General features: G+C 36.5%; 1 protein-coding gene across 1 annotated transcript in view; it reads left to right on the top strand.

Annotated features, from left to right (window-relative positions):
* Window positions 1-23066, top strand: part of FTCDNL1 (formiminotransferase cyclodeaminase N-terminal like) — a 65405-nt gene extending 42339 nt beyond the window's left edge. Inside the window, exon 4 of the mRNA XM_079133114.1 lies at window positions 22345-23066. The gene's annotated coding sequence lies outside the window, so the exon portion shown is untranslated. The remainder of the gene's footprint in view (window positions 1-22344) is intronic.
* The last annotated feature ends 211 nt before the right edge of the window (window positions 23067-23277 follow it).

The raw sequence follows: 23277 nt of genomic DNA, 5'->3' as shown, positions 1-23277 counted from the left end.
TGTGGAGCCAGGACCTAGTCTGTAGGAAATCTTTCCAGTGTTAGAAGCATAAAATTATAAGCAAAGGTTGAAGTTCTTAGTAATCTCCTTCCAAAACATAAACTCTGTGCTGTAGGAATATATGTGTTGTAGTACATACAATTATAAATACAAGGAGTTGTTTCTTTCCCCATGATAATATGTGAAATAGAATTTCTGTTTTTTGCAAACAAATCTCTGGTGTAACTATAAAGAACTAGTATATTTGGGTGGGAAGTTGCGTACTGGAAAAGTTGCATCTCAAACATTAATGATAAAAAGTAGGTATCTATCAATCATTCTCGAAGAAAGCATGTATTAACTTTACATTCTCTTTAAAATTATCATTTGATAATTATCATTCAAATAGGTGATTAAAAAGTTTCAGTCTCAGAATTAACACCCAGGAGTGTTAGGGCCATGCAATTGATAAGGCAAAGTATTGCATTTCTACATTCACGCCTTCATGTGACTTGGCTGGTTCCTATTCCAGGTACCAGATACTCAGAGGGAGGGGACATTCATGCCATAAACATATTTGTTTCATAGTTTTGTATTTTCATAAACCAAATCATCTTAAAATGGGGGAACACCTGCATTCAATTTTCCCTGGAATGTACAACTGAATTCTCTTATGCTCCTCATTTCAGATGAGGTTTTCTGGATGACACCATCTGGGAAATGTCACTTTGATTAAAGTAAATATTCAGCATAGTTAACACTGGGAGCCTATTTGAATTTCCCTAAGTAGCCACATCTTACAGAAGCAGAAGGCCGTCAGCTCTTTGGGTTGGGAGAACTTGAGAGCGACGCATTCCACGGTTTGGTGTTAGTCGGATGGCAGTGTGTGGCCAACTCAGCTCTGAACGGTTTTGTGTATTTTCCTTTTCTTACCATTGGACTATTTTTTTTCTCCTCCAGTTTATTTTGACACTAACAAGAAAATATATAAAAATAAAAAACTCAGCTTTATGATTGCCAAGTTTTTCTTTCAAACTTTAAAAAAGAAACCAGTTGTTGAAAAATATGATGAATGGTGTCCTTTGTTTTATTTTCAGTATGGCGCACCAGGGCACTGCCCCTGGAATGAGGCCAAGCCCCGCAGGCAGGAGGCAATGTTGGACCAAATGTAGGCCCAGTGATTTTGGAGGTTGGCTTGTCAGGATTTCCTCTCAGCTGTTGCAAATCTCTCTTTCCTTTCTACAGGGTTTCCTCACAGGCCCACCCCTGCTATCTTCCAGTCATTCCTTGCGTTTTCATCACTTGCTACTGACGAGGATGTCATCTCTTTGTCAGAAAACGCTGTTGGTACCACGTGGGGCTTTCAGCATTTGTGTTGTGGTTTTCCCAGCTACTGACTCTTTGTGGGATCATGGATGGTTGAGGGCAAGTCAGTTGCTAATGTGTAAGCAAACCCTAAGAATGTTAGCATTATTCCTCCTTTATTGTTGTCCTGTCACCAAGTGGTTTGGGAGAACCAAGGGGCAGAGTCTGAATGTTCTGTAAGCCACCCTCACAGAAGTCCCCCTCTGATCTCTTCCCTGCCACTCACCCACAGGAATGAAGAGGAAGGTTTAGGTGGGAAGGGTCCAGTGAACTTTCAAGGAAGTGAGGGAAATGTCTCAGAGGCCTCTAAGACATCCGCGTGTCTCCTACGAAGTTAAATAAAAAAATCACTCTGACGACATAGGTACGCTGTCGCTGTTGTCACTCAGCAGAATCCAGAGCACTTCCCTAACTTAGAAGCCCTCTCTGAAAACTATACATACCTTGGCTGGAGTATTTGACTCATTTATTATAAATTTTGTTTGCAAGGCTGTTTTCGCCACTAGATCATGAGCTTTTTGAGGACTGAGACTGTTTTATTAACTTTGGTAATTCCAATACCTGGTCTCAAAAAATCTTTGTTGAATAAATTAACATACAAATAACCAAATTCAAAGCCCTGGTACTAGGCCAGAACTTTCTACTCTCTAGGTGTGTATAATTCAATCACCTGTCACCTGACATATTTTTGTTACATGAAGTTGAGTTGTATGCATGAGGTACAGTTAAAGGTAAGAACTGTTTGGAACTTATAGGGAACTGAGAGATTGGCTCACCTGATGTGTGAGACTGGGTGAACGAGAGTGGAAACATCAGAATTCCTCATAAAGACACATAAACTGTCGAGTATACAAACACCTAACTTCCTATGGAGACGTCACTGGGGGAAAGTGTTCGTTTGAGCTCCTCATGCCTCTTGCTGTTATCTTTACTCTGAAATTCAGACTGTCTTTTAAATGCCCCATGATCCACTTGTAAACTCTTTAAGCAAAAATTATGCCAGATTCTGTGGCTACCAGATTGGAGCTTTTCTCTCTCTGCTTCATTCAGCTAATTGAGCTGTGCTGGAAGCCTCAGTAATTTATTCTATGGAGTCTTTCTGTGCAAACAATTCCAGGCTGAGGGAAAGAGACTTAGCTGAATCTCTCAGACACTTGAGATGCAGAATTCATGTTTTAGAAAACACCAGTGAGTCAGTGTCCTCAAATGTAATCAATAAGAGACAGTCTCCATCACCAGCTTTTCATTAACTGAGCTCAGAGTTCTCTCCTTTTATTGCTTTTTACGTGTTTACAGAATCTCATTCTTTCCTTGATTCTGGATTTTCACACCATATGGCCACATCTTTAAGTCATTTTTCAGCTGCTCTATTAAATAGTAAAATGAGATTCAGAACAGATTTCTTAGATTTTAAAATAGCATTTTGGGTTTGTGAATTTTTTTGTAAATAAAAAATGAGTTCAGGCACTCAGAAGCATGAAACTTCAGGTATTTCTACCCAGACAGTGTAATATGTAGCTTTCTTCTTAGAATAAATATGTGTTTATCTCGTGGAATTTCACCTGCAGTATATATTGGTTCGTTCATTCTGTATATTGAGATTCATTTCTACTTAAATGGGATTTAACCTTCACTATTGCTAATGAGCATAGATTGAAAATGAAATTGAAAGTATATCTTTGTAACTATTCAATATTTTTTATTTCTCATTAGAAATGATTGTGCAGTTTATAAGCATACATACTACATATCAATAATGCTGTATTAGTATAGATGTGGTTGTGATTCTACTATTTAATAATGGAAAATTTAGGATTCTTTTATGTTTTTCTTTCTTATCTGGATGATTTGGTGATCAGTAAAGAAAAGAGTAGTACCATGAAAATCTCACAGTTTAGGGTCAGCCAATGAGGACTTAAGGCATATAGTCCTATAGTTTGATGCAGTTGACTCTGTAAAGAGTTACACATTTAAAGATCTGCTTGTTTTCTGAGCCAGGAAGGGCATTTCGGGGTAGGTTGATTGGGATATTTTTTTTAAATGAGTAGTTCTTAAAAAAAGGAAACCACGGCATGAGCAAATTTTGTAATAATCAGTAAATTTGCCATTGATCCAGAATTTGCAACAGGGACTGTGCCAATCACATCTAATCAGCTTATGTGTATGTGATTTGAAATCCTCAATTATCCATTAAAATCCAGGTATTGACTTAAAGAAGCAATTGATCTCGAGTTGCTTGTTTAAAGTTAAAACCAAGTGCACTCAAAGTCCAGGTCAATAGTTTCTTAATTGTAATCCAATAAATTCAATTTTAAGTGGCATACAATTTGTGAGTGTTATAAATACAGTTCACATATTTTAACTCCAATTATGGTATCATTTGCCAGAGAAATATGCTTCAGTTGAATGTGTGTATTTTGATGACTATCAGTATTTTTAAGTTCATTATTTAATATGCGGGAAAATAGTAATTTGAAGCAACTCTTATTCTTTTTCTTTCATCATCCTGATATTATACATTGTTTTTATTGGTATATAGTAAACAAGTAAGATCATTAAGTAACTGATAATAACTAATAAAAAATAAAAACTTTTTTGCTTGCTATTTAAAATTTAAAATCATAATCGCATCTGCTCTATTTTGTCTTTTTATTTTTTTTAATTGCAGATTTAACCCAGGGGTGCTTTACCCCTGAGCCACATCCCCAGCCCATTTTTGTTTTTTATTTAGAGACAGGGTCTCACTAAGTTGCTTAGGGCCTCACTAAGTTGCTGAGACTGGACTTGAACTTGTGATCCTCCTGTCTCAGCCTCTGACATTACAGGCATGCACCACTATCCATTCCTCTATTTTATCATTTTAATATCATAAATTTCTAGAAGAAATAAATGATTTCTACGAATCTGTTGTGCACATTTCTAGAATGTAAAGGTAGTCTTTAAGGCCCAAATTAAGAGGGCTGTATACTCTCACATAACAAAATCCATTACCCTTTTGCATTTACTAAATTAAGTAAAATGTCATGGTGGTAGAAAATCATATGGTGTTTTCCCCTCACTAAGAACTTGAAATTAAGAGATATGACACTTGTCCAAACAAGTAAAAGAAATAAGAATGACAGGAGTAATGATACAAACAGCCCTCTGGTAGATTAGAGGCACAAATATTCCTTACGGTTTTCTTTGACATTTTCAGCCCGAAGGTCTGCACAGAGGGTCCCTCTCCTTGAAAGAGATCCTCTGGGGGGTTTGGAAGAGGTAAGGGTCTTCTGATGCTTCCACATCATTACCTGATAGGAAGCAGTTTATTCTTTTGAGAAAATTACTTACTTAATAAATATTTATTGAGGACCTACTGTGCTGGGCAGTGTTTGAAGAGATAGAGCTGTGAACAAAAGAAAGCCCCTGCCCTCATGGAGCCTGCTTTCCAGTAATAGGAGACAGTCCACAAATAAACAAGTAAATAGAAGCATCAATGGGTAATGCTAAGTGTCATGGAGAAGTATGAATCAGGATAAAAAGGACATTTTTGTAAGGTGATCAGAAAAGGTCTCATTGGGAGCTGGGGTTGTAGCTTAGTGGTAGAGTGCTTACTTAGCATGTGTGAGGCACTGGGTTTGATCCTCAGCACCACATAAAAATAAACAATCACATCAATGTTTATAGCAGCTCAATTCACAATAGTTAGATTGTGGAACCAACCTAGATGCCCTTCAACACATGAATGGATAAAGAAATTGTGGTATATATACACAATGGAATAATATTCAGCCATAAAGAAGAATAAAATTATGGTATGTGCAGATAAATGGATGGAATTGGAGAATGTCATGCTAAGTGAAATAAGCCAATTCCACTTATTCCCTGTTAAGTGGATGATGATACATAATGGGGGTGCAGGTAGGGTGAGAGAAGAATGGGGGAACTTTAGATTACATAGAGGGAAATGAGAGGGAGGAGGGGGCAGGGGTATGAAAGATGGTGGAATGAGACAGACATCATTACCCTGTACATGTATGATTACACAAATGATATTAATCTACATCATGCACAACCATAGAAATGAAAAGTTGTACCCCATTTGTATACAATGAATCAAATGCAGTCTATAAAAATAAAAAAAAAATTTAATGAAGGTATTTTGTCCATCTACAACTAAAAATATATTTTAAAAAGAAAAGGTCTCATTGATAAGATCCGCTTTGAGCAGAGATAGGATGGAAAAAACAGAATGATGTTGTATTGGAAGAAAGCAAAGCAGCCAGGATAACAAACAAACCAGGCAAAACCCCCTCATCTCAAGCTGCCTCTTATTAGGCTATTGGGTTTGACCTGGCAAAGTGAGTAAAGGACAACTGCAAGATTATTAGGGTGGAAGGATCCCATATTCTCCATCAGATACCATCCTGGAAATACAATTTTACCAGCTACCATTTTTTGAGTGCCTCATCTATAGGGCATTGGGTTGAGCACTTTATATTTTGCAATGCAGGTTGAAATTTATTATTTCTTTTTCTCTAATAAGGACACTGATGCTCAACTGAAGTGACTTGCTTTGGTCACATGGCTTAAAGTGGTACAGCTAGATGTGACCTCGAGTTGATCTGACTACACAGTCCCTACATGCTGTTGACTCTTCAAGAGCATTGGGGTTGGATTCATTGAAGGCTGAGAGGGTTTCTGCCATAGAGAAATGAAAATGTGGCCATGATCTGGTAAGTTTAGAATCTTTGGGCCACTTATTCACATAGTCCATGATTCCTTTCTCCCCTCGAATTAGAAATATTTGCTTTGGACACAATGCTCTTTTTATTTTTACACTTTTGTATACTTTGTTAGGAATATTGGTTCTTCTCAACAAATGTAGCCAGCCCATTATGATGAATAAAAATTGCTCATTTCCTCTAAGGAGCACTGGAAATATATTGAATTTCCAACTCTCAATTTTTCCACATTTGTACTCAGATAACATTAATAAGATTAATATCCATTACTATTCATCCAGAATTATACAGTTTTCAGGGCACTTGTATTTTCAATGATGAAATGTAGAGTATTTCTCTGCATCTAAGACATGTCAGAATACACTGGGGTGCTGACTCGTTTGAACATCAACATATGGAAAAGTGATCTTCTACTGGGATAATTAGAGATGCAGATCTTGCTCTTTATGTCACTCTTTTCTATAAAGTTTTGGTACTACACTTTGAACTAACCTTGTACAGGAAAAAAATGATAATGAAGTGAAGTACACATATAATGAGTATCTGTTAAAATAATAGGTCTGGAAAGAAACTGAAGTTTAATGTAACACAGGAATTTTCTCCTTTTCTCCAGTAGATTCACATTACAGCTGGTCCAGGTCTTGGTCCAAGTAGATGTGAGTTCCTGATGTCAGGGCCATATGTTCAGGGTCGGGGACATCAGTCCAAAAGCTATTTGGAACTTCCCTTCATTCATGTGTGCTATGCATTTATTGTAATACCAGACTCTCCTTTTTTCAAAAATGAAAATGTCTATATAAAAAATTAGCTGAGATTTTTAATTGTCTTTCTGATTCAGTCCGATCTGAAGAGTAGATAAGATTTTGTGATCAAGGGCAAAGTAGGTATATAAATGCATTGTACCCAACTTCAGAATACTTTCATCCCCTCTTTGTTTTCCAGTTTGGTTTTGATAACTTTTATTATGATTTTTTAAAATTATGACTTTATTTTGACTTTTGATCATAACTTTTATTACGATGATGAATATTTTTATGTATTTTAGGTTATTTCCATTTGCTTTTCAAGTCATGTCCCCTACCTTGTCTATTCCTGGGAAATTTGAAAGTAACTCTCAGGATTTCTATTGAGGACTAGACAAGAATTATACCTTGGATTGTTTCTCCTTTATCTGACTTAGATTGCTTATTGTTTATCTCACCTACTTTTATTATTTTTTAACCTCACGTATATTTCCATTTCTGACCATCTTATTATGTTTCTAAGGGAACTTTGGATACAGAGATACTTGTAGGCATTTAGAAATGTTAATTCCATATGTACCAACATGGCAATTAGCATCGAGATCTGACTGTAGTTGCAGGAAGGAATGAGTCCTCGCAGGGACACTCTCCAGGGTCTCCTGTGTCCCTCCTATGACTCCAGAAGCATTTTGAAATTGTTGCTTTTTGTATGTGCTCCCCAGCCTATCCCTTAAATATTTTATGACATGTTTGAGGGTAAAATGAAAATCTTAAAAAAAGATGGAAAAATAAATGCATTCCTTAATTTAACCAGCTCTGAAGGTTAAATTACTTGTGCTTTGTACTAAAATATTTGGAAATTAAAAAAAAAAATCATCCCCATGGTTTCTGTTTAGGATCTTTCCTTGGATACAAAGTATGTCCATATGGAGTAATTTAGAGAGAAATCTGAAGCAATGTGTGGACATGAGGAGGAGATAAGTTTCTGTGCTGAGCATAAATGGACTGTAGTGATAAGAAATCACCAAAGGGAAATAAGGTAGTTTTGCAGAAAATACAGATTGACAAGAAGGGTGATTATATTTTTAAAAATGCATAATATGGGTAGGAGCACAGAAATGGGAAATGAGCAATACATAAATGGGCAGTTGTAGGCATGAGTATAGTCAGGCGCGAAAGGTACAGAAGTGACCGTGCCTTGCTTTTGGCTGTCAGGGAGCTCACAGCCAAGCAGGGAGAAGAGTATACAACCCTGTGGCAAATGTGAATAGAAGGTATGAGCAAAAAACTCCTCTGCTGGATGGAGTCAGGGAGGGCTTCTCCAAGGAGGAAATAATGTTGGAAAAATGAGCCAGGGACTTTAAAGGGAACACCAGATTTGGTTGAAGAGAAGTGAGATCTCTGAGGAGAAATAATCTTCAAAGTACTTTAAAATCTAATATCAGTTATTTTTAAATTTACTGAAAGACCTACTACTTTGTGACACCTTGTTGCATAATTGCTTTAGAGCTTCATATTCCAGTGAAATTTGATTGATAAAATAAGATAGAAAAATATAATTTTTCCCAAACTCCATCTTCTTCCATTTTTAGGTTTTTCCTTTTCACCAAATTCACTGTGAATTTTTTTAACACACAAAATCAAATGGAGTAAAAAGACAAAATTCATAATGGAAAATGCTCCATGTTGTCTACTTATTATTACCTTCTAAAGGGGAGTGACATAGCTAGTTCTTTCAGTACCATTATAGAAGTTAGCTCATCTAGATGGCATGATTTTTAAAAGGTGATAGTATATGCACTTATAGCATTGACTATAGCATATACAAATGTATGTACATACATAGGTATACATACATATATGCTCTTATATATTTGAAAGGGCACATTATATTTGCTTATATTCTTTCTCAACACTTTGTGTCACAGCATCAAAATTTTTCTATATGCTCTTAGTCCTTTGGAAACTACAATCATCAAAGTAAACAAAAAGAGATGGCCTTAACTGCATATTATATGGATTTAACATAAATATCACATTATGTACAATGACACTATTAAATGTGTTAATACAACACATAAAATGACCAATTCTCCTTAAATTTTAGTGTTTAGCATATTTGTTTTGATTGTACGTGTGGGAGCTGTGAGAACAGCTCTGCAAAAATACTTTGGAAGTTACCATAGTGACTCAATTGTAGTGCTTTATGATGTTGTCTTTCCCCTGGGTCTCAATTCAGTTGCATGTTTTTTCAATCACAATCCAATAGTTGACGTTCACATTTTCCTATTTTAAAAAATTTGTATACACACATACTAGTTTATAACTTTAAATAAGCATATAATTGGATCACATTTCACATTCTTAAAGTAAAATCTTATTTTTCCTTTTGGTGGGTTCCAGACTTCCATTTTCTCCTTCCTCATCCTAGTGCTATATGTTAACAAATGATATACCTCCTTTTTAAAATCTGTTTTCATACAATTATATACAGACTTATGCATATACATATAAAAATAAGCAGGATTTCATGGAAATCCTTAAAAATTCATTGATTTACAGTAGTTCGTAGTTACTTCTTTTAATGACTACCTAATACTCCATGTTGTGCATGGGCCAAAATTGATTTAACCTATTTGTTTTCATTTTTCTACTATGAATGATTCTAAAACATTTTTATACATATGTCTTTACTTACTAGTGGTGTTCTTTTGTCTATGGAATAGATTCCAAGAATTTGATATTACAGAGTCAAAGACTATTTTATGTGTTTTAAATTTTTGAGGAGGTTGCCATATTACTTTCCAAAAGGACTTTAATACACAATATTTATACTAAGCAGTTTGTGCTTCTCTTTCCCATGTCTTTGCAGGAATAGGATTTATGTATAATTCTTTAATTTTTGCCACTCTGTTAAGTGTAGAGTAAAATTTCATTGTAAATTTGTATTTTCCTCACTATAAGTTAATTTGCTGGTTAACAATTTGAATGTGTTGAAGGAATATGTTTATTGAAAGATTGTATTTACTTAAAAATTACCTAGTCATATCCTTTCCCACTTATTAGATTTTTATCTTTTTATCAAATTATGAGATTTCTTTGTACATCACATAAATCCCCAAGCCCCTTTGTATATCATCTCTGATGAAATTATTTTTTCTTTATCCATTGTTTCTCAGTTGCTTTCTAGGTGTCTTGTGCTATACAGAAAGTTTAATTGTTTTTACACAGGCCCTCAAAAATGTTGATATAAGATTAATCTTAATCCTCCTAAAAACAAAATCTTGTTGAAATTCCAATCAAGATGGCATTACATTTATATAAGTGATACTTTAATGAAATTGAGTGTTCTCAACCTAGAATCTGATATAGTCCTTCCACTTGTCAGACCTTATTTGATGTCTTCAGGTGGTATTTTGATCTTCTTCATACAAGTCCTATGTTTTTTTGGAAATTTTATTCTAAGTATTTTATTGCTTGCTGCTGCAATAATATTTTCCTATTTTGCATGTGCAGGTACTTAAGGGGAGAAAAGATATTGATACTTAGACATTTATCTTATATCTAGCTACCTTGCCAATTTCATTAATTCTAAAGTTTGTATTTATTTTAATATGAAATTTTTATAGGTTTCCTGAGCATGCATTTATATTACCAATAGAAAGATGTAGTTTTTTTATATCATCTTTTCTAGTGTTTATGTCAGCTATTTTATTTTTTCCAAAAATTGGAGACAACATTAAATAATAATGAAGATCCTGGGGATACCTGCCAAATTCCTAAATTTAATTAAGATGGTTGCAATATTTTGCTATTTAGGAAAATGTGTTCACCTAATTTTGTATAAATAGTCTGTATTTTGAATTGTTTTCTTCTATTGCATTTTTTGAGTTTTTATAATTGGAGATGACTGATGAATTATATGTAATGAAATTTTGGCATTTATTAATATTTTCAATGATTTTTCTCCTTAATGTGTTGATGTAATAAATTACTTTGGTAGATTTCCTTCCATTAAACCACATTCCATGAACCATCCTTGGTCATAAAACACAACATCTTTGGCATTTTAATTCTATTTTTGCTAATGTTTTGTTTATTATTCATACCTATGTTCATAGTAAGATTTATCTACAGTCTTTTTTTCTTTTTTCCCATTATTATCTTTCACAGGTTTTGGTATCAGGTAATATTTGCTAGCTGAAAAAAATTCAGGAGCTCTCCATCTTTTTCGGTAGTCGGGAATAATTTAAATACGTTTGCAACTATAAAATTTTAAAGATTAGATCAAATTATATTGCGATGCTGACTTTTATAAAATGATAGCTTCTTCCATGGTAATTACCACGTTCAAGTTTTCACTCCTGGTAGCGAGGTCACTTTTTGTGGTTTATATTTAGCTAGGAAATGATCCCTTTTATCTAGATTTTCAAATCTGTTTTCCATGTAGTTACACAGAATTTTAATCTGTGGTCACAATACATCCTTTTCCTTTTCAGTTTCTTTTTTCTTTTTTGAAATTTTCTTTCTTTTTATCTTCATGTTTACAGAGACTTTTGAATCTTTTTAAAAAATACATCATTTTGTAAGTTGTTTCAAAGAATGACCTTCTTATAGTATACTATTTCCATTTTTTAGTGTTTTATTTATTACTTTTAACATTAATTCTTGCTTCCTAGTTTCTTCAACTGTATTTAGTGTGGGGAGGTACTAATTTTTTAGGAGGGAGGGCTCAATTCTTAAATTTGAACTTGTTTTTCTGTCATAAATAATTTAAGGCTGTAAATTTTCCTCTTTAAAGAACTTGCTACATCTTACAGGGTTTTATTATATAAATAGTTCCTAATTTCTCTATTTCATCTTTGGAATTTATTTTTTTATTTTTTATTTTTTATTTGTGTGTGTGTGTGTGTGTGTGTGTGTGTATCTGTGTGTGTATGTGTTAGAGTCTTTCTTCAATTTTATAAACTGACATGATTTCTTGCTTGGTTTTGAATGCACACTGCTTTTTTCTTTCAAAAAGTCCACCAAACATTTTTTTTATTAAAAATCATAAAATTACATAGGGCAATGTTGTTTGATTCATTCTGTTATTTTCCCCCTTCCCCCCATCCCTCTTTTCCCTCTATATAGTCCTTTCTTCCTCCATTCTTACCACCCTCCTTATCCCTAACCCTAAACCTAACCCTAACCCTAAAGCTAACTTCTCCTACCCCCCATTATATGTCCTCATCTGCTTATCAGCGAGTTAATTCGTTCTTTAGATTTTTGAGATTGGCTTATCTCACTTAGCATGATATTCTCCAATTTCATCCATTTGCCTGAAAATGACATAATTTTATCATTCTTCATGGCAGAGTAATATTCCATTGTATATATATACCACAGTTTCTTTATCCATTCATCAACTGAAGGGCATCTAGGTTGGTTCCACAATCTGGCTATGGTGAATTGAGTAGCTATGAACATTGATGTGGCTGTATCTCTGTAGTATGCTGATTTTAAGTCCTTTGGGTATAGGCCAAGAAGTGGGAAGCGGGGTCAAAGTTTCCATTCCAAGCTTTCTGAGGAATCTCCATACTGCTTTCCAGAGTGGCTGCACTAATTTGCAACCCCACCAGCAATGTATGAGTGTACCTTTTTCCCCACATCCTCACCAACACCTATTGTTGCTTGTGTTCTTGATAATCGCCATTCTAATTGGGGTGAGATGAAATCTTAGGGTAGTTTTGATTTGCATTTCTCTTATTACTAGAGATGTTGAACATTTTTTCATATATCTGTTGATTGCTTGTACATCTTCTTCTGTGAGGTGTCTGTTCATTTCCTTAGCCCATTTGTTGATTGGATTATTTGAATTCTTGGTGTAGAGTTTTTTGAGTTCTTTACAGATTCTGGAAATTAGCGCTCTATCTGAAGTATGAGTGGCAAAGATATTCTCCCACTCTGTAGGCTCTTTCTTCACATTACTGATAGTTTCCTTTGCTGAGAGAAAGCTTTTTAGTTTGAATCTATCCCAGTTGTTGATTCTTGCTTTTATTTCTTGGGCTATGGGAGTCCTGTTAAGGAAGTCTGATCCTAAGCCTACAAGTTGAAGGTTTGGACCTACTTTTTCTTCTATAATCTGCAGGGTCTCTGGTCTAATTCCGAGGTCCTTGATCCATTTTGAGTTGAGTTTTGTGCATGGTGAGAGATAGGAGTTTAGTTTCATTCTGTTGCATATGGTTTTCCAGTTTTCCCAGCACCATTTGTTGGGGGCTGTGCCATTTTGGCGGCGCCGGGGTGGCGCCTGATCACATCGGCAGCGAGGAGGTTAATTGACATAAGCACACTCAGGTGATTTTCTCGTCCATGCACACAATGTATGCGCATGTGTTCTCGAGCACTAATTGCCTGCTCGGAGCATCTCGCCTAATCTTTGCATAAGAGGCGTGGCCCTGCGCTCCGCGTCCTGGAGGTGATATAAGCATAGGCTGAGCGAGACATACAAACAGCAGCCATTACCAGAAAAGCAGTAGCAGAAGACGTGGCGCGGCAGTAGCCAGAGAAGAAGACACGCCACAGCAGCCATTAGCAAAAAAGCAGCTAGACACGCGGCAGCAGCCAGAGGGAAAAACACGTGGCAGTAGCTAGTAGGGACATACGCAACAGCAGCCATTAGCAGAAAAGCCAGAAGAAAGAACACAGCAGCGAGTAGGGGCAGCGGCGGAAGGCAGATCACAGAACGGAGAACTGAGACGCATCACTAGGGCACCTTGGGTGGACGTACCCTGTTCACAGGATGCAGGACTTTAAGGCGTAGCAAGTTTCTCTTTTAAGCAAAGTCTCTCTCTCTGATAAGCAAAGTCTCTCTCTCTCTCCTCTCAAAGCAAGTAAACCTCATTTCCTCTATCCTCTATAAACAAGCAAGAAAGCAGTGCACCAAAGAGAAAGATAGAAGTGCCTCAGTTTCCACTCCACCACCCATAAGACCCGTGCAAGTTGTTGCTGCAGGTGGTGACAAATATTCACGGATTTTGGAACCGCAAAGAGCCAGCGACACCATTTGTTGAAGAGGCTATCTTTTCTCCATTGCATATTTTTGTCACTTTTGTCTAGTATGAGAAAATTGTATTTATTTGGGTTTGTGTCCATGTCCTCTATTCTGTACCATTGATCTACCTATTTTGGTACCAATAACATGCCGTTTTTGTTACTATTGCTTTCTAATAGAGTTGAAGATCTGGTATTGCGATACCCCCTGCTTCGCTCTTTCTACTGAGGATTGCTTTAGCTATTCTGGGTTTCTTATTCTTCCAGATGAATTTCATAATTGCTTGCTCTATTTCTGTAAGGAACATCATTGGGATTTTCATTGGAATTGCATTGAATCTGTATAGCACTTTAGGTAGTATGGCCATTTTGACAATATTAATGCTGCCTATCCAAGAACATGGGAGATCTTTCCATCTTCTAAGGTTCTCTTTAATTTCTTTCTTTATTGTTCTGTTGTTCTCACTGTAGAGGTCTTTCACCTCTTTTGTAAGATTGATTCCCAAGTATTTTATTTTTTCCGATGCTTGTGAATGGGGTAGTTTTCCTAATTTCTCTTTCTGAAGATTCATCACTTATGTATAAAAATGCGTTGGATTTATGGGCATTGATCTTGTAACCTGCTACTTTACTGAATTCACTTATGAGTTCTAAGAGTTTTCTGGTGGAATTTCCAGGTTCCTTTAAATATACAATCATGTCATCAGCGAACAGGGATAGTTTGAGTTCCTCTTTTCCAATTCGTATCCCTTTAATTTCTTTCGTTTGTCTAATTGCTCTGACTAGAGTCTCAAGAACGATGTTGAATAGAAGTGGTGAAAGAGGGCATCCCTGCCTTGTTCCAGTTTTTAGGGGGATTTCAGTTTTTCACCATTTAGAATGATATTGGCCATGGGCTTAGTGTAGATGGCCTTTACAATGTTAAGGAATGTTCCCACTACCCCGATTTTTTCTAGTGTTTTGAGCATGAAGGGATGCTGTATTTTATCGAATGCTTTTTCTGCATCTATTGAAATAATCATGTGATTCTTAACTTTTAGTCTGTTGATATGGTGAATGACATTTATTGATTTCTGGATGTTGAACCAACCTTGCATCCCTGGGATAAAACCCACTTGATCGTGGTGCACTATCTTTTTAATATATTTTTGTATGCGATTTCCTAAAATTTTGTTGAGAATTTTTGTGTCAATGTTCATTAAGGATATTGGTCTGAAATTTTCTTTCCTCGATGTGTCTCTGTCTGGTTTAGGTATCAGGGTGATATTGGCTTCATAGAATGAGTTTGGGAGGGTTCCCTCCTCTTCTATTTTATAGAATACTTTGAGAAGTATTGGAATGAGCTGTTCTTTAAGATTTTGTAGAACTTGGCTGAGAACCCATCTGGTCCCGGACTTTTCTTTGTTGGTAGGCTTTTGATGACCTCTTCTATTTCATTGCTTGAAATTGATTTATTTAAGTTGTGTATGTCCTCCTCATTCAGTTTAGGTAATTCATGTGTCTCTAGAAACTTGTTAATGTCTTCGAAGTTTTCTGTTTTGTTGGAGTATAGATTTTCAAAATAGCTTCTAATTATGTTTTTATTTCACTCGTGTCTGTTGTGATATTTCCTGGTTCATTCTGAATTTTAGTAATTTGAGTTTTCTCCCTCTTTCTCTCAGTTAGTGTGGCTAAGGGTTTATCAATTTTGTTTATTTTTTCAAAGAACCAACTATGTATTTTGTGAATTTTTCTGATTGTTTCTTTTGTTTCAATTTCGTTGATTTCAGCTCTAATTTTAACTATTTCCTGTCTTCTACTACTTTTGGTGTTGGTCTGCTCTTCTTTTTCTAGGGCTTTGAGCTGTAGTGTTAAGTCATTTACTTCTGGATTTCTACTTCTTTTTTTGAATGTGCCCCATGAAATAAATCTTCCTCTAAGTACTGCTTTCATAGTGTCCTAGAGATTTTGATATGATATGTCTTTGTTCTCGTTTACTTCTAAGAATTTTTTAATTTCCTTCCTGATGTCTTGTTATCCATTCATCATATAATAGTGTATTATTTAATCTCCAAGCATTGGGGAAGTTTCTGTTTTTTATTCTGTCATTTATTTCTAATTTCAATCCATTATGATCTGATAGAGTACAAGGTAGTATCTCTGTCTTCTTGTGTTTGCTAACAGTAGCTTTGTGGCATAAAACATGGTCTATTTTAGAGAAGGATCCATGTGCTGCTGAGAAGAAAGTGTATTCGTTCTTTGTTGGATGCTATATTCTATATAAGTCGATTAAGTCTAAATTGTTGATTGTGTTATTGAGACTTATGGTTTCTTTATTCAATTTTTGGTTGGACCATCTGTCCAGCGGTGAGAGAGGTGTGTTAAAATCGCCTAGTATTATTGTTTTGTGGTCTATTTGATTTCTGGAATTGAGAAGGATTTGTTTGATGTACATGGATGAGCCAATGTTCCGGGCATAGATATTTATGATTGTTATGTCTTGCTGATTTATGCTTCCCTTAAGCACTATGTAATGTCCTTCTTTATCCCTTCTGACTAGTTTTGGCTTGAAGTCCACATTATCTGAAATGAGGATGGATACTCCAGCTTTTTTGCTGTGTCCGTGTGCATGGTATGTTTTTTCCCATCCTTTCACCTTTAGTCTATGGGTATCTCTTTCTATGAGATGAGTCTCTTGCAGGCAGCATATTGTTGGATTTTTCTTTTTAATCCAGTCTGCCAGTTTATGTCTTTTGATTGATGAATTCAGGCCATTAACATTCAGGGTAATTATTGTGATATGATTATGTATTCCCAGTCATTTGACTCATTTTTGTTTTTTGACATGATTTGGTTTCTCCTTTATTTGGCTATTCCTTTATGCTAGTTCCTTCCATTGCTGATTTGCATCGTTGTTTTTCATCTCTTCCTCATGGAATATTTTGCTGAGAATGTTCTGTAATGCTGGCTTTCTTTTTGTAAATTCCTTTAGCTTTTGTTTATCATGGAAGGATCTTATTTCATCGTCAAATCTGAAAGTAAGTTTTGCTGGGTATAAGATTCTTGGTTGGCATCCATTTTCTTTCAGGGCTTGGTAAATGTTGTTCCAGGCCCTTCTAGCTTTTAGGGTCTGGATTGAAAAATCTGCTGATATTCTTATTGGTTTCCCCCTGAATGTAATTTGATTCTTTTCTCTTGCGGCCTTTAAAATCCTGTCTTTATTTTGTATGTTAGGTATTTTCATAATAATGTGCCTTGGTGTGGGTCTGTTGTAATTTTGTATATTTGGAGTTCTATAAGCCTCTTTTACTGGTTTTCCATTTCATTCTTCAGATTTGGGAAATTTTCTGATATTATTTCATTGAATAGATTGTTCATTCCTTTGGTTTGTTTCTCTAAGCCTTCCTCAATCCCAATAATTCTTAGATTTGGCCTTTTCATGATATCCCATAATTCTTGTAGATTCTGTTCATGATTTCTTACCGTCTTTTCTGTTTGGTCAACTTTGTTTTCAAGATTAAATATTTTGTCTCAATATCTGAGGTTCTGTCTTCCAGGTGTTCTATCCTATTGGTTACGCTTTCTATGGAGTTTTTAACTTGGTTTATTGTTTCCTTCTTTTCAAGGATTTCTGTTTGGTTTTTTTTCAGTATCTCTAACTCTTTATTGGAATGATCTCTTGCTTCCTGTATTTGCTCTTTTAACTGTTGATTGGTGCGATCATTTAATGCCTGCATTTGCTCTTTCATTTCCTCGTTTGCTTCCCTGATTGTTTTAATTATGTACATTCTGAACTCCCTTTCTGACATTTCTTCTGCTGTGCTGTCATTGGGTTTTATTGATATAGTATCTAGGTTTGTTTGGGACATTTTCTTCCCTTGTTTTCTCATGTTGGTCAGATGTCAGTGGAACTCTGTGATATTGCAGATTTCCTCTATTGGCTTATAGTGTCCCTGTAGATTTCCAGTGTATCACCTGCCAGCCTTCAGTAGCCTGAAGTCTTGGAGTAACTTTTTAATGCAGTGCTTCCAAAGAAAGCTGCCCCTAGCCCGCTACTGGTTCCAGGGCTTGGAGCTGGCTCTGTGTGGAAAGGCTCTCACTGGGGGGCCTGCTCCGAGAAGCTGGCCCTGTGGGAGGAGCCCACCGCTGGAGTGCCCAGGGCTGCCTGGGGAAGACTCTAGCTGCCCTGCCCTACTCTAATAAGCCGCCCGAATCCGGGCCTGCCGCCCGGGCCGAGCTTCACCAGGTGGGGGGACTCACCCCGTGGTTCCATTTTAGTCCAAGTCTCTCAATGCCCCCCTTCTTGAATCCTGGAGGAGACAGATTTAACAAGGGAAGCCAGTCCTGCCAAAATCATGCTTGTAGCCCACTGAGACCCACCTAAGACTTCTGGATGCCAGAATTATAACTTATAAAATACATTTGTGTTTTAAGACATTAAGTTTGTGTCAACTGTTGTAGCAGCCATGAAAACTAATACAATAACATTTCAAGGCAAACACCTGGGTGACAGCAATTTTAAGACACACTGATTTCAGAGACATTAAAGTGTGAAAAATGTACACCTTAATTTTGATGAAATATGACAAATAGTTGTTAAATAGATGTCATAGGAAGGATCATCTTAGAAATGGAAACTGTGGACTCCTGATGGTCTTATGATACTTAGAATTCAGTTAGACATCATGTTAATATCTGAAATAATCATTATTACCTGTTAATAAAAATATGAAAAGAAGTGAGATTCCATCAAGTTTGAAGGTTTTTAGGGTGAGGTTAGAATATTTGCAAATACTTCAACTTTATAGCTTTAGTCTTGAAATTTTGCTTGAGCAAATATTAATAGTCTTTTACCTAGCTGATTTACCCAATTTATATAAAAGAAGTGTTCATTCATTCTGTGTAATTGATTTGGAGATAGTAGTGGGCATTTCAATTTGCTTTCTGTTTACTTAAATAATAAGGAAAACATGTCTACATTAAATGTTTTACTGCCAATTTTTATACCCTAGAACTTGGAATGGTATCTTTTAAGACTAAGCACATATTTCAATTATAATCTGTTGGAAAAGCACCTGACCAAGTCCTCTTTTTTGGCAAAAATGTCTTCATGAAGATTTACCTGGTACTTGGTGTCTACTGATAGAGCAACCCTGAACCTTTACTCAGGAGCTTTATAGAGCATTGTAGTCAGTGAGTTTCATTTGTCTGTCATAAGAATTTGCAATTATACTAGAATGTCATAATTTCCTGAAATGTTTCCTGAAACTATAAAGCAATGAACATGTTTATTTTCAGCCACAAAGAAAAAAAAATCCAAGAATCAGATTTTCTTGGCAGTTTGAGGCATTTATTAGAAAATCTATAATTTCTTTTTGTGATTCCACATTCAGTGGACATCGCCTTTAATGGAAATCTATCGTGCCTGGAGGATTACTTGGAACATTCTGAGCTTGCTCTGCTGGGAAAATAAGATTCATCACTTAATTTCTGGTCTTGCTGACACCACTACCCTCCTGACTCCCTTAGAGAAGGAGGTTGAGTCTCCTAATAGCTTAAAGGGACCTAAAGTTCTTTGAGGTGCTCCTAGGCACTTGAAATGAAGGGCACTGGATTTTGATATTTGAATCATAGTAAAATGTTTTCCAAAAAAGAGTTTTCAGGAGATTTCTGAGTAATCTTGCTGTATGGAGATAGTCTCCTTTTTTCTCTGTTTCTCCCATGTTTCCAAGTTTTTATAGCTCATTGGCTATTAGGTGTTTACTCTTTCAAATGTGCTCTCAAGATGGAGAGGACAAGAATCATTGTGGTGTTAGGGAGATAAAGCCCATGCCTCTCCAGACCTGTCCACATTGCACCTGCAGACTGTGATGTCCTGGGTTTCCATTATGTATGGTGATGGTTTCAGTTAGAGCCACAAGGATGTTCTGAACTTCCTGTTTAAGAGGCAGGTACCTGCATTTAAATACATGTTGTATATTATTTCCTCCTCCTAATTCCTGCCTCTCTCTTTGTATTTTCTTTCTTTGACATTAAATTGAAGGGAATGTGCATTTCCTGTTGTAACAGTGACTCCATGTCCTGATACCCAATTGCTGACATCTCCTAAGTGGTACGCTCCTCCTCCTTGTGCCCTGCTTCTGGTGAGAAAGCCTGGGTGTTTCGTCCTTTGGTGGTGGAGGGAAGTTCAAACCATGTAAGTCCATGCCAGCATGTGGGGGCCCTCATCCCCTGCCACCTTAACAGCCCTAAGCCATTCTTTTTTTTTTCTCATTTAAAAAATTTTATTCTTTTTAGATACACGTGATAATGGAGTATATTTTGACATATTATACATGTATGGAGTACAATGTCCCATTCTTCTGGTTGTATGTGATGTGAATGACATTGGTCATATATTCATATTTGAACATAGGAAAGTTATGTCCGATTCATTCTAATGTCTTTCCTATTACTATTCTCCCTCCCTTCCCTTCACTTCCCTTTATAATCCAAAGAACTTCTATTCTTCCCTACTCCTGCCCCCTTATTTAGAGTTAGCATTGCATTTCAGAGAGAATATTTGGTCTTTGGTTTGGGGGCATTGGCTCATTTCACTTAGCATGAGAATTGCCTTTTCCATCCATTTACCAGCAAATGCCATTATTTCATTCTTCTTTATGGCTGAGTAATATTCCATAGTATATGTACCACATTTTCTTTATCCATTTATCTGTTGAAGGGTACCTAGGTTGGTTCCATAGCTTAGCTATTGTAATTGAGCTGCCATAAACATTGATGTGACTTTGTCACTATAGTATTCCAATTTTAAGTCCTTTGGGTATATATGGAAAAGTCTTTTACACATTCTCTTGAACCATTTTTGGGTTTTCTTTGGATCTGTCTTTCCTCCCCTAGAAAGCCTCATTATGTGAGTTAATGGTTAATTTTATGTGTCAACTTGGCTCTACTACAATATCCAGTTATTTGGTCAAACATTATTCAAGATTTTCTCTGAAAGTTTTTTGTTTTGTGGGGGTGAGATTAACATTTAAATCAACAGATTTTAACCAAAGACAGTTACCTTCCATAAGGTGGGCGGGCTCCATTCAATCAGTGGAAGCCCCTAATAGAAGAAGACTGATCTCCCTGCTTCCCTTGAGGAAAAAAGAATTCTGCTGGCAAACCACATTTATATGTGAACAACAGCATCAACTCTTGTCCAGTTTCCAGCCTGTTGGTCTTCCCTGTTGATTTTGGACTTACCAGCTTTTCCAATTGTGTTAGCCAATTCTCTAAAATAGATCTCTCATCTATCAGTAGTGTGTATGTATCCACAAGCATGCATCCTATTAATTCTGCTTCTCTGGAGAAACCTGATGAATTCAATGAATGATAAACTTTCCTGTTTCTTTTTGGTATTATATGTGGTATCATCAGTCTCAATATCCAAACCACATATTGAATGGAGTCAACTCCATATCCACAGAGTATGCACAGCACCTTTGATTTTAGAATACTTTTCTTTCACCTCCCAGTTTCCCCTTGCCTGGTTGTGTGTAGTTTTGGTAATGGGAGACAGAAGAGGACTCAAGTGGCCCCCATGATGCCTGGATATTTAATTAAATCTCACACATGTGTGGGAAACTTTCAGTATGTGGGACAAGACATATCATGAGATAAAGGTAGCCTTCCTTCCATCTGTCATGGGACACAAGATGTTGACAATGGGGTTGGCACTGTGAATGCAGTAGATAATGTGGTTAAAACTGAAATTCATGCTTTGGCTAAAATGGGCTTGTTAAAGCCAGGTGGTAGACATCTGTACCCTCCCTCTCTTTATACAGTAGATACGGCTCAGAAATCTAGAGTTCTTTGGACAGGAACAGTTTCTGGCTTTCCTTCATTATCTCAGAATTTCAAGAGGCTGTGGCTCTTGGGGATCCTGATACTGTAATGACTTACTCTGATCCTTGGTTCTCTATCAGCTGGATGTTATCCTTAGTTCATTGGTGAGGAACAAATGAGGAAGCATACTGAAGAAATGAGTACTGAGGCTGGTGCATGTCAGGTCCTCAAGATGTGTTGTTCTCTGCTTTTCTGCCTACATTTCCTTATTAAGTCCCCCCACATTTTTTAATTTCTAAATCAGGTTGTGGGAAGAAAAGGAAAAGTGGAGGATGACTAGATTTTACTCAATGCTCTTATTATTGACAACAACCAGAACATGAGCTCAGCTAACCTGGAGCAGAAGAGGAAGACTGGTGTCTACCTAGTGTTGCCAGTACTTACTGTTTAAAGACTGTCTTCACTCCTTGCTCTGAAAGGAGCATTGAGATCTTTGGGAAGAATGGGAACAAAGCTGAGATTTCCCCAGAATTGGTAGGCAAACAATCAGAGACAAATTGTACTATTCCAAACACCACGGTTCAGTGGAAAAACTAGGATTTAGACCCACATGCACCTGGGTCAAAATCCCTGGATTCGAATTGCTCAAGGGCTACGTGCCCTGTGGAAAATTAATTTTATTCTCTTTGCCTCAGGTTTGTGATCTATATCTGGGGACATAGAGAACACTGTGATTGTGGTAAGTCACCCCACTTCATATCCAAGACACTCAATTTTCCAATCTACTGGGAATGTTGGCTGTTAAGAGTTTGCAACTGAGTCCCTGCCAAGAATTTCCCTTGCCCTTAACGGGATGGCCTCACTCAAGTTTTCATCCATTACCAGGTAAGTTACTGACTAATATAAGGAAACAAAGATGAACATCCTTACCATTACCTCAATTTGAGCCAACTCTGGAGGGCCCAGTCATCTCAAGACCATCTCAAGAACTTCATGGAAGATCCACAGAGGTCTTTATTGTATCAACATTGTGTTTACTTTTCCTTCTGCTTAAGTTTACTTTTTACACTGCACCACAGGTGTCTTCCCTGAGTGTTCTCTAATAAACTTTCTTCAAGACAGGGATTTCAATCTTAAAATATATTTCTTGGGGGACTATACCTAAAACAGCTGGTATTAGGAGTGGTTTTAGAAAGCAGACAAGGAAAATGATTTTGGAGCTGTATTCCTCTGTGGCTCGTTGGCAATAAGAAAACCCTTGCTGGTTCTAGGGAAAACACTTGGATCTTCAATGTTCTGAAGCATTCTGTAGCATTGAAATTGTTAAAACTTTAACAGTGTGAATGGATGGGACAATGGCAGAAGGGAATTAACTCTTAAATATCTCAAAGTTTTTGAGATTTAGAAGGAGGTATGACTTATAAGAACGATAGAATTGAATGATTTGTTGGGTGCAATCCCATGTACTATAGAAAGACAATGAAAAGTTTTGAATTACTAATTATTACTAATTATCAATTTAAGAGGTGTTGTGAATGTCAGAGGAATTACTTAGGAACATATAAAGAGACTGAAGGTCCTGAAGGTCCACTCTTGCCTATAACTCCAGGGAAAATAGAACTCCAGAG

The sequence above is a fragment of the Sciurus vulgaris genome (assembly GCF_902686455.1).
Source record: "Sciurus vulgaris genome assembly, chromosome: 3".
NCBI classification, from domain to species: domain Eukaryota; kingdom Metazoa; phylum Chordata; class Mammalia; order Rodentia; family Sciuridae; genus Sciurus; species Sciurus vulgaris.
Note: the sequence above shows the minus strand (reverse complement) of the source record. Positions and strands in the feature narration are given on the sequence as shown.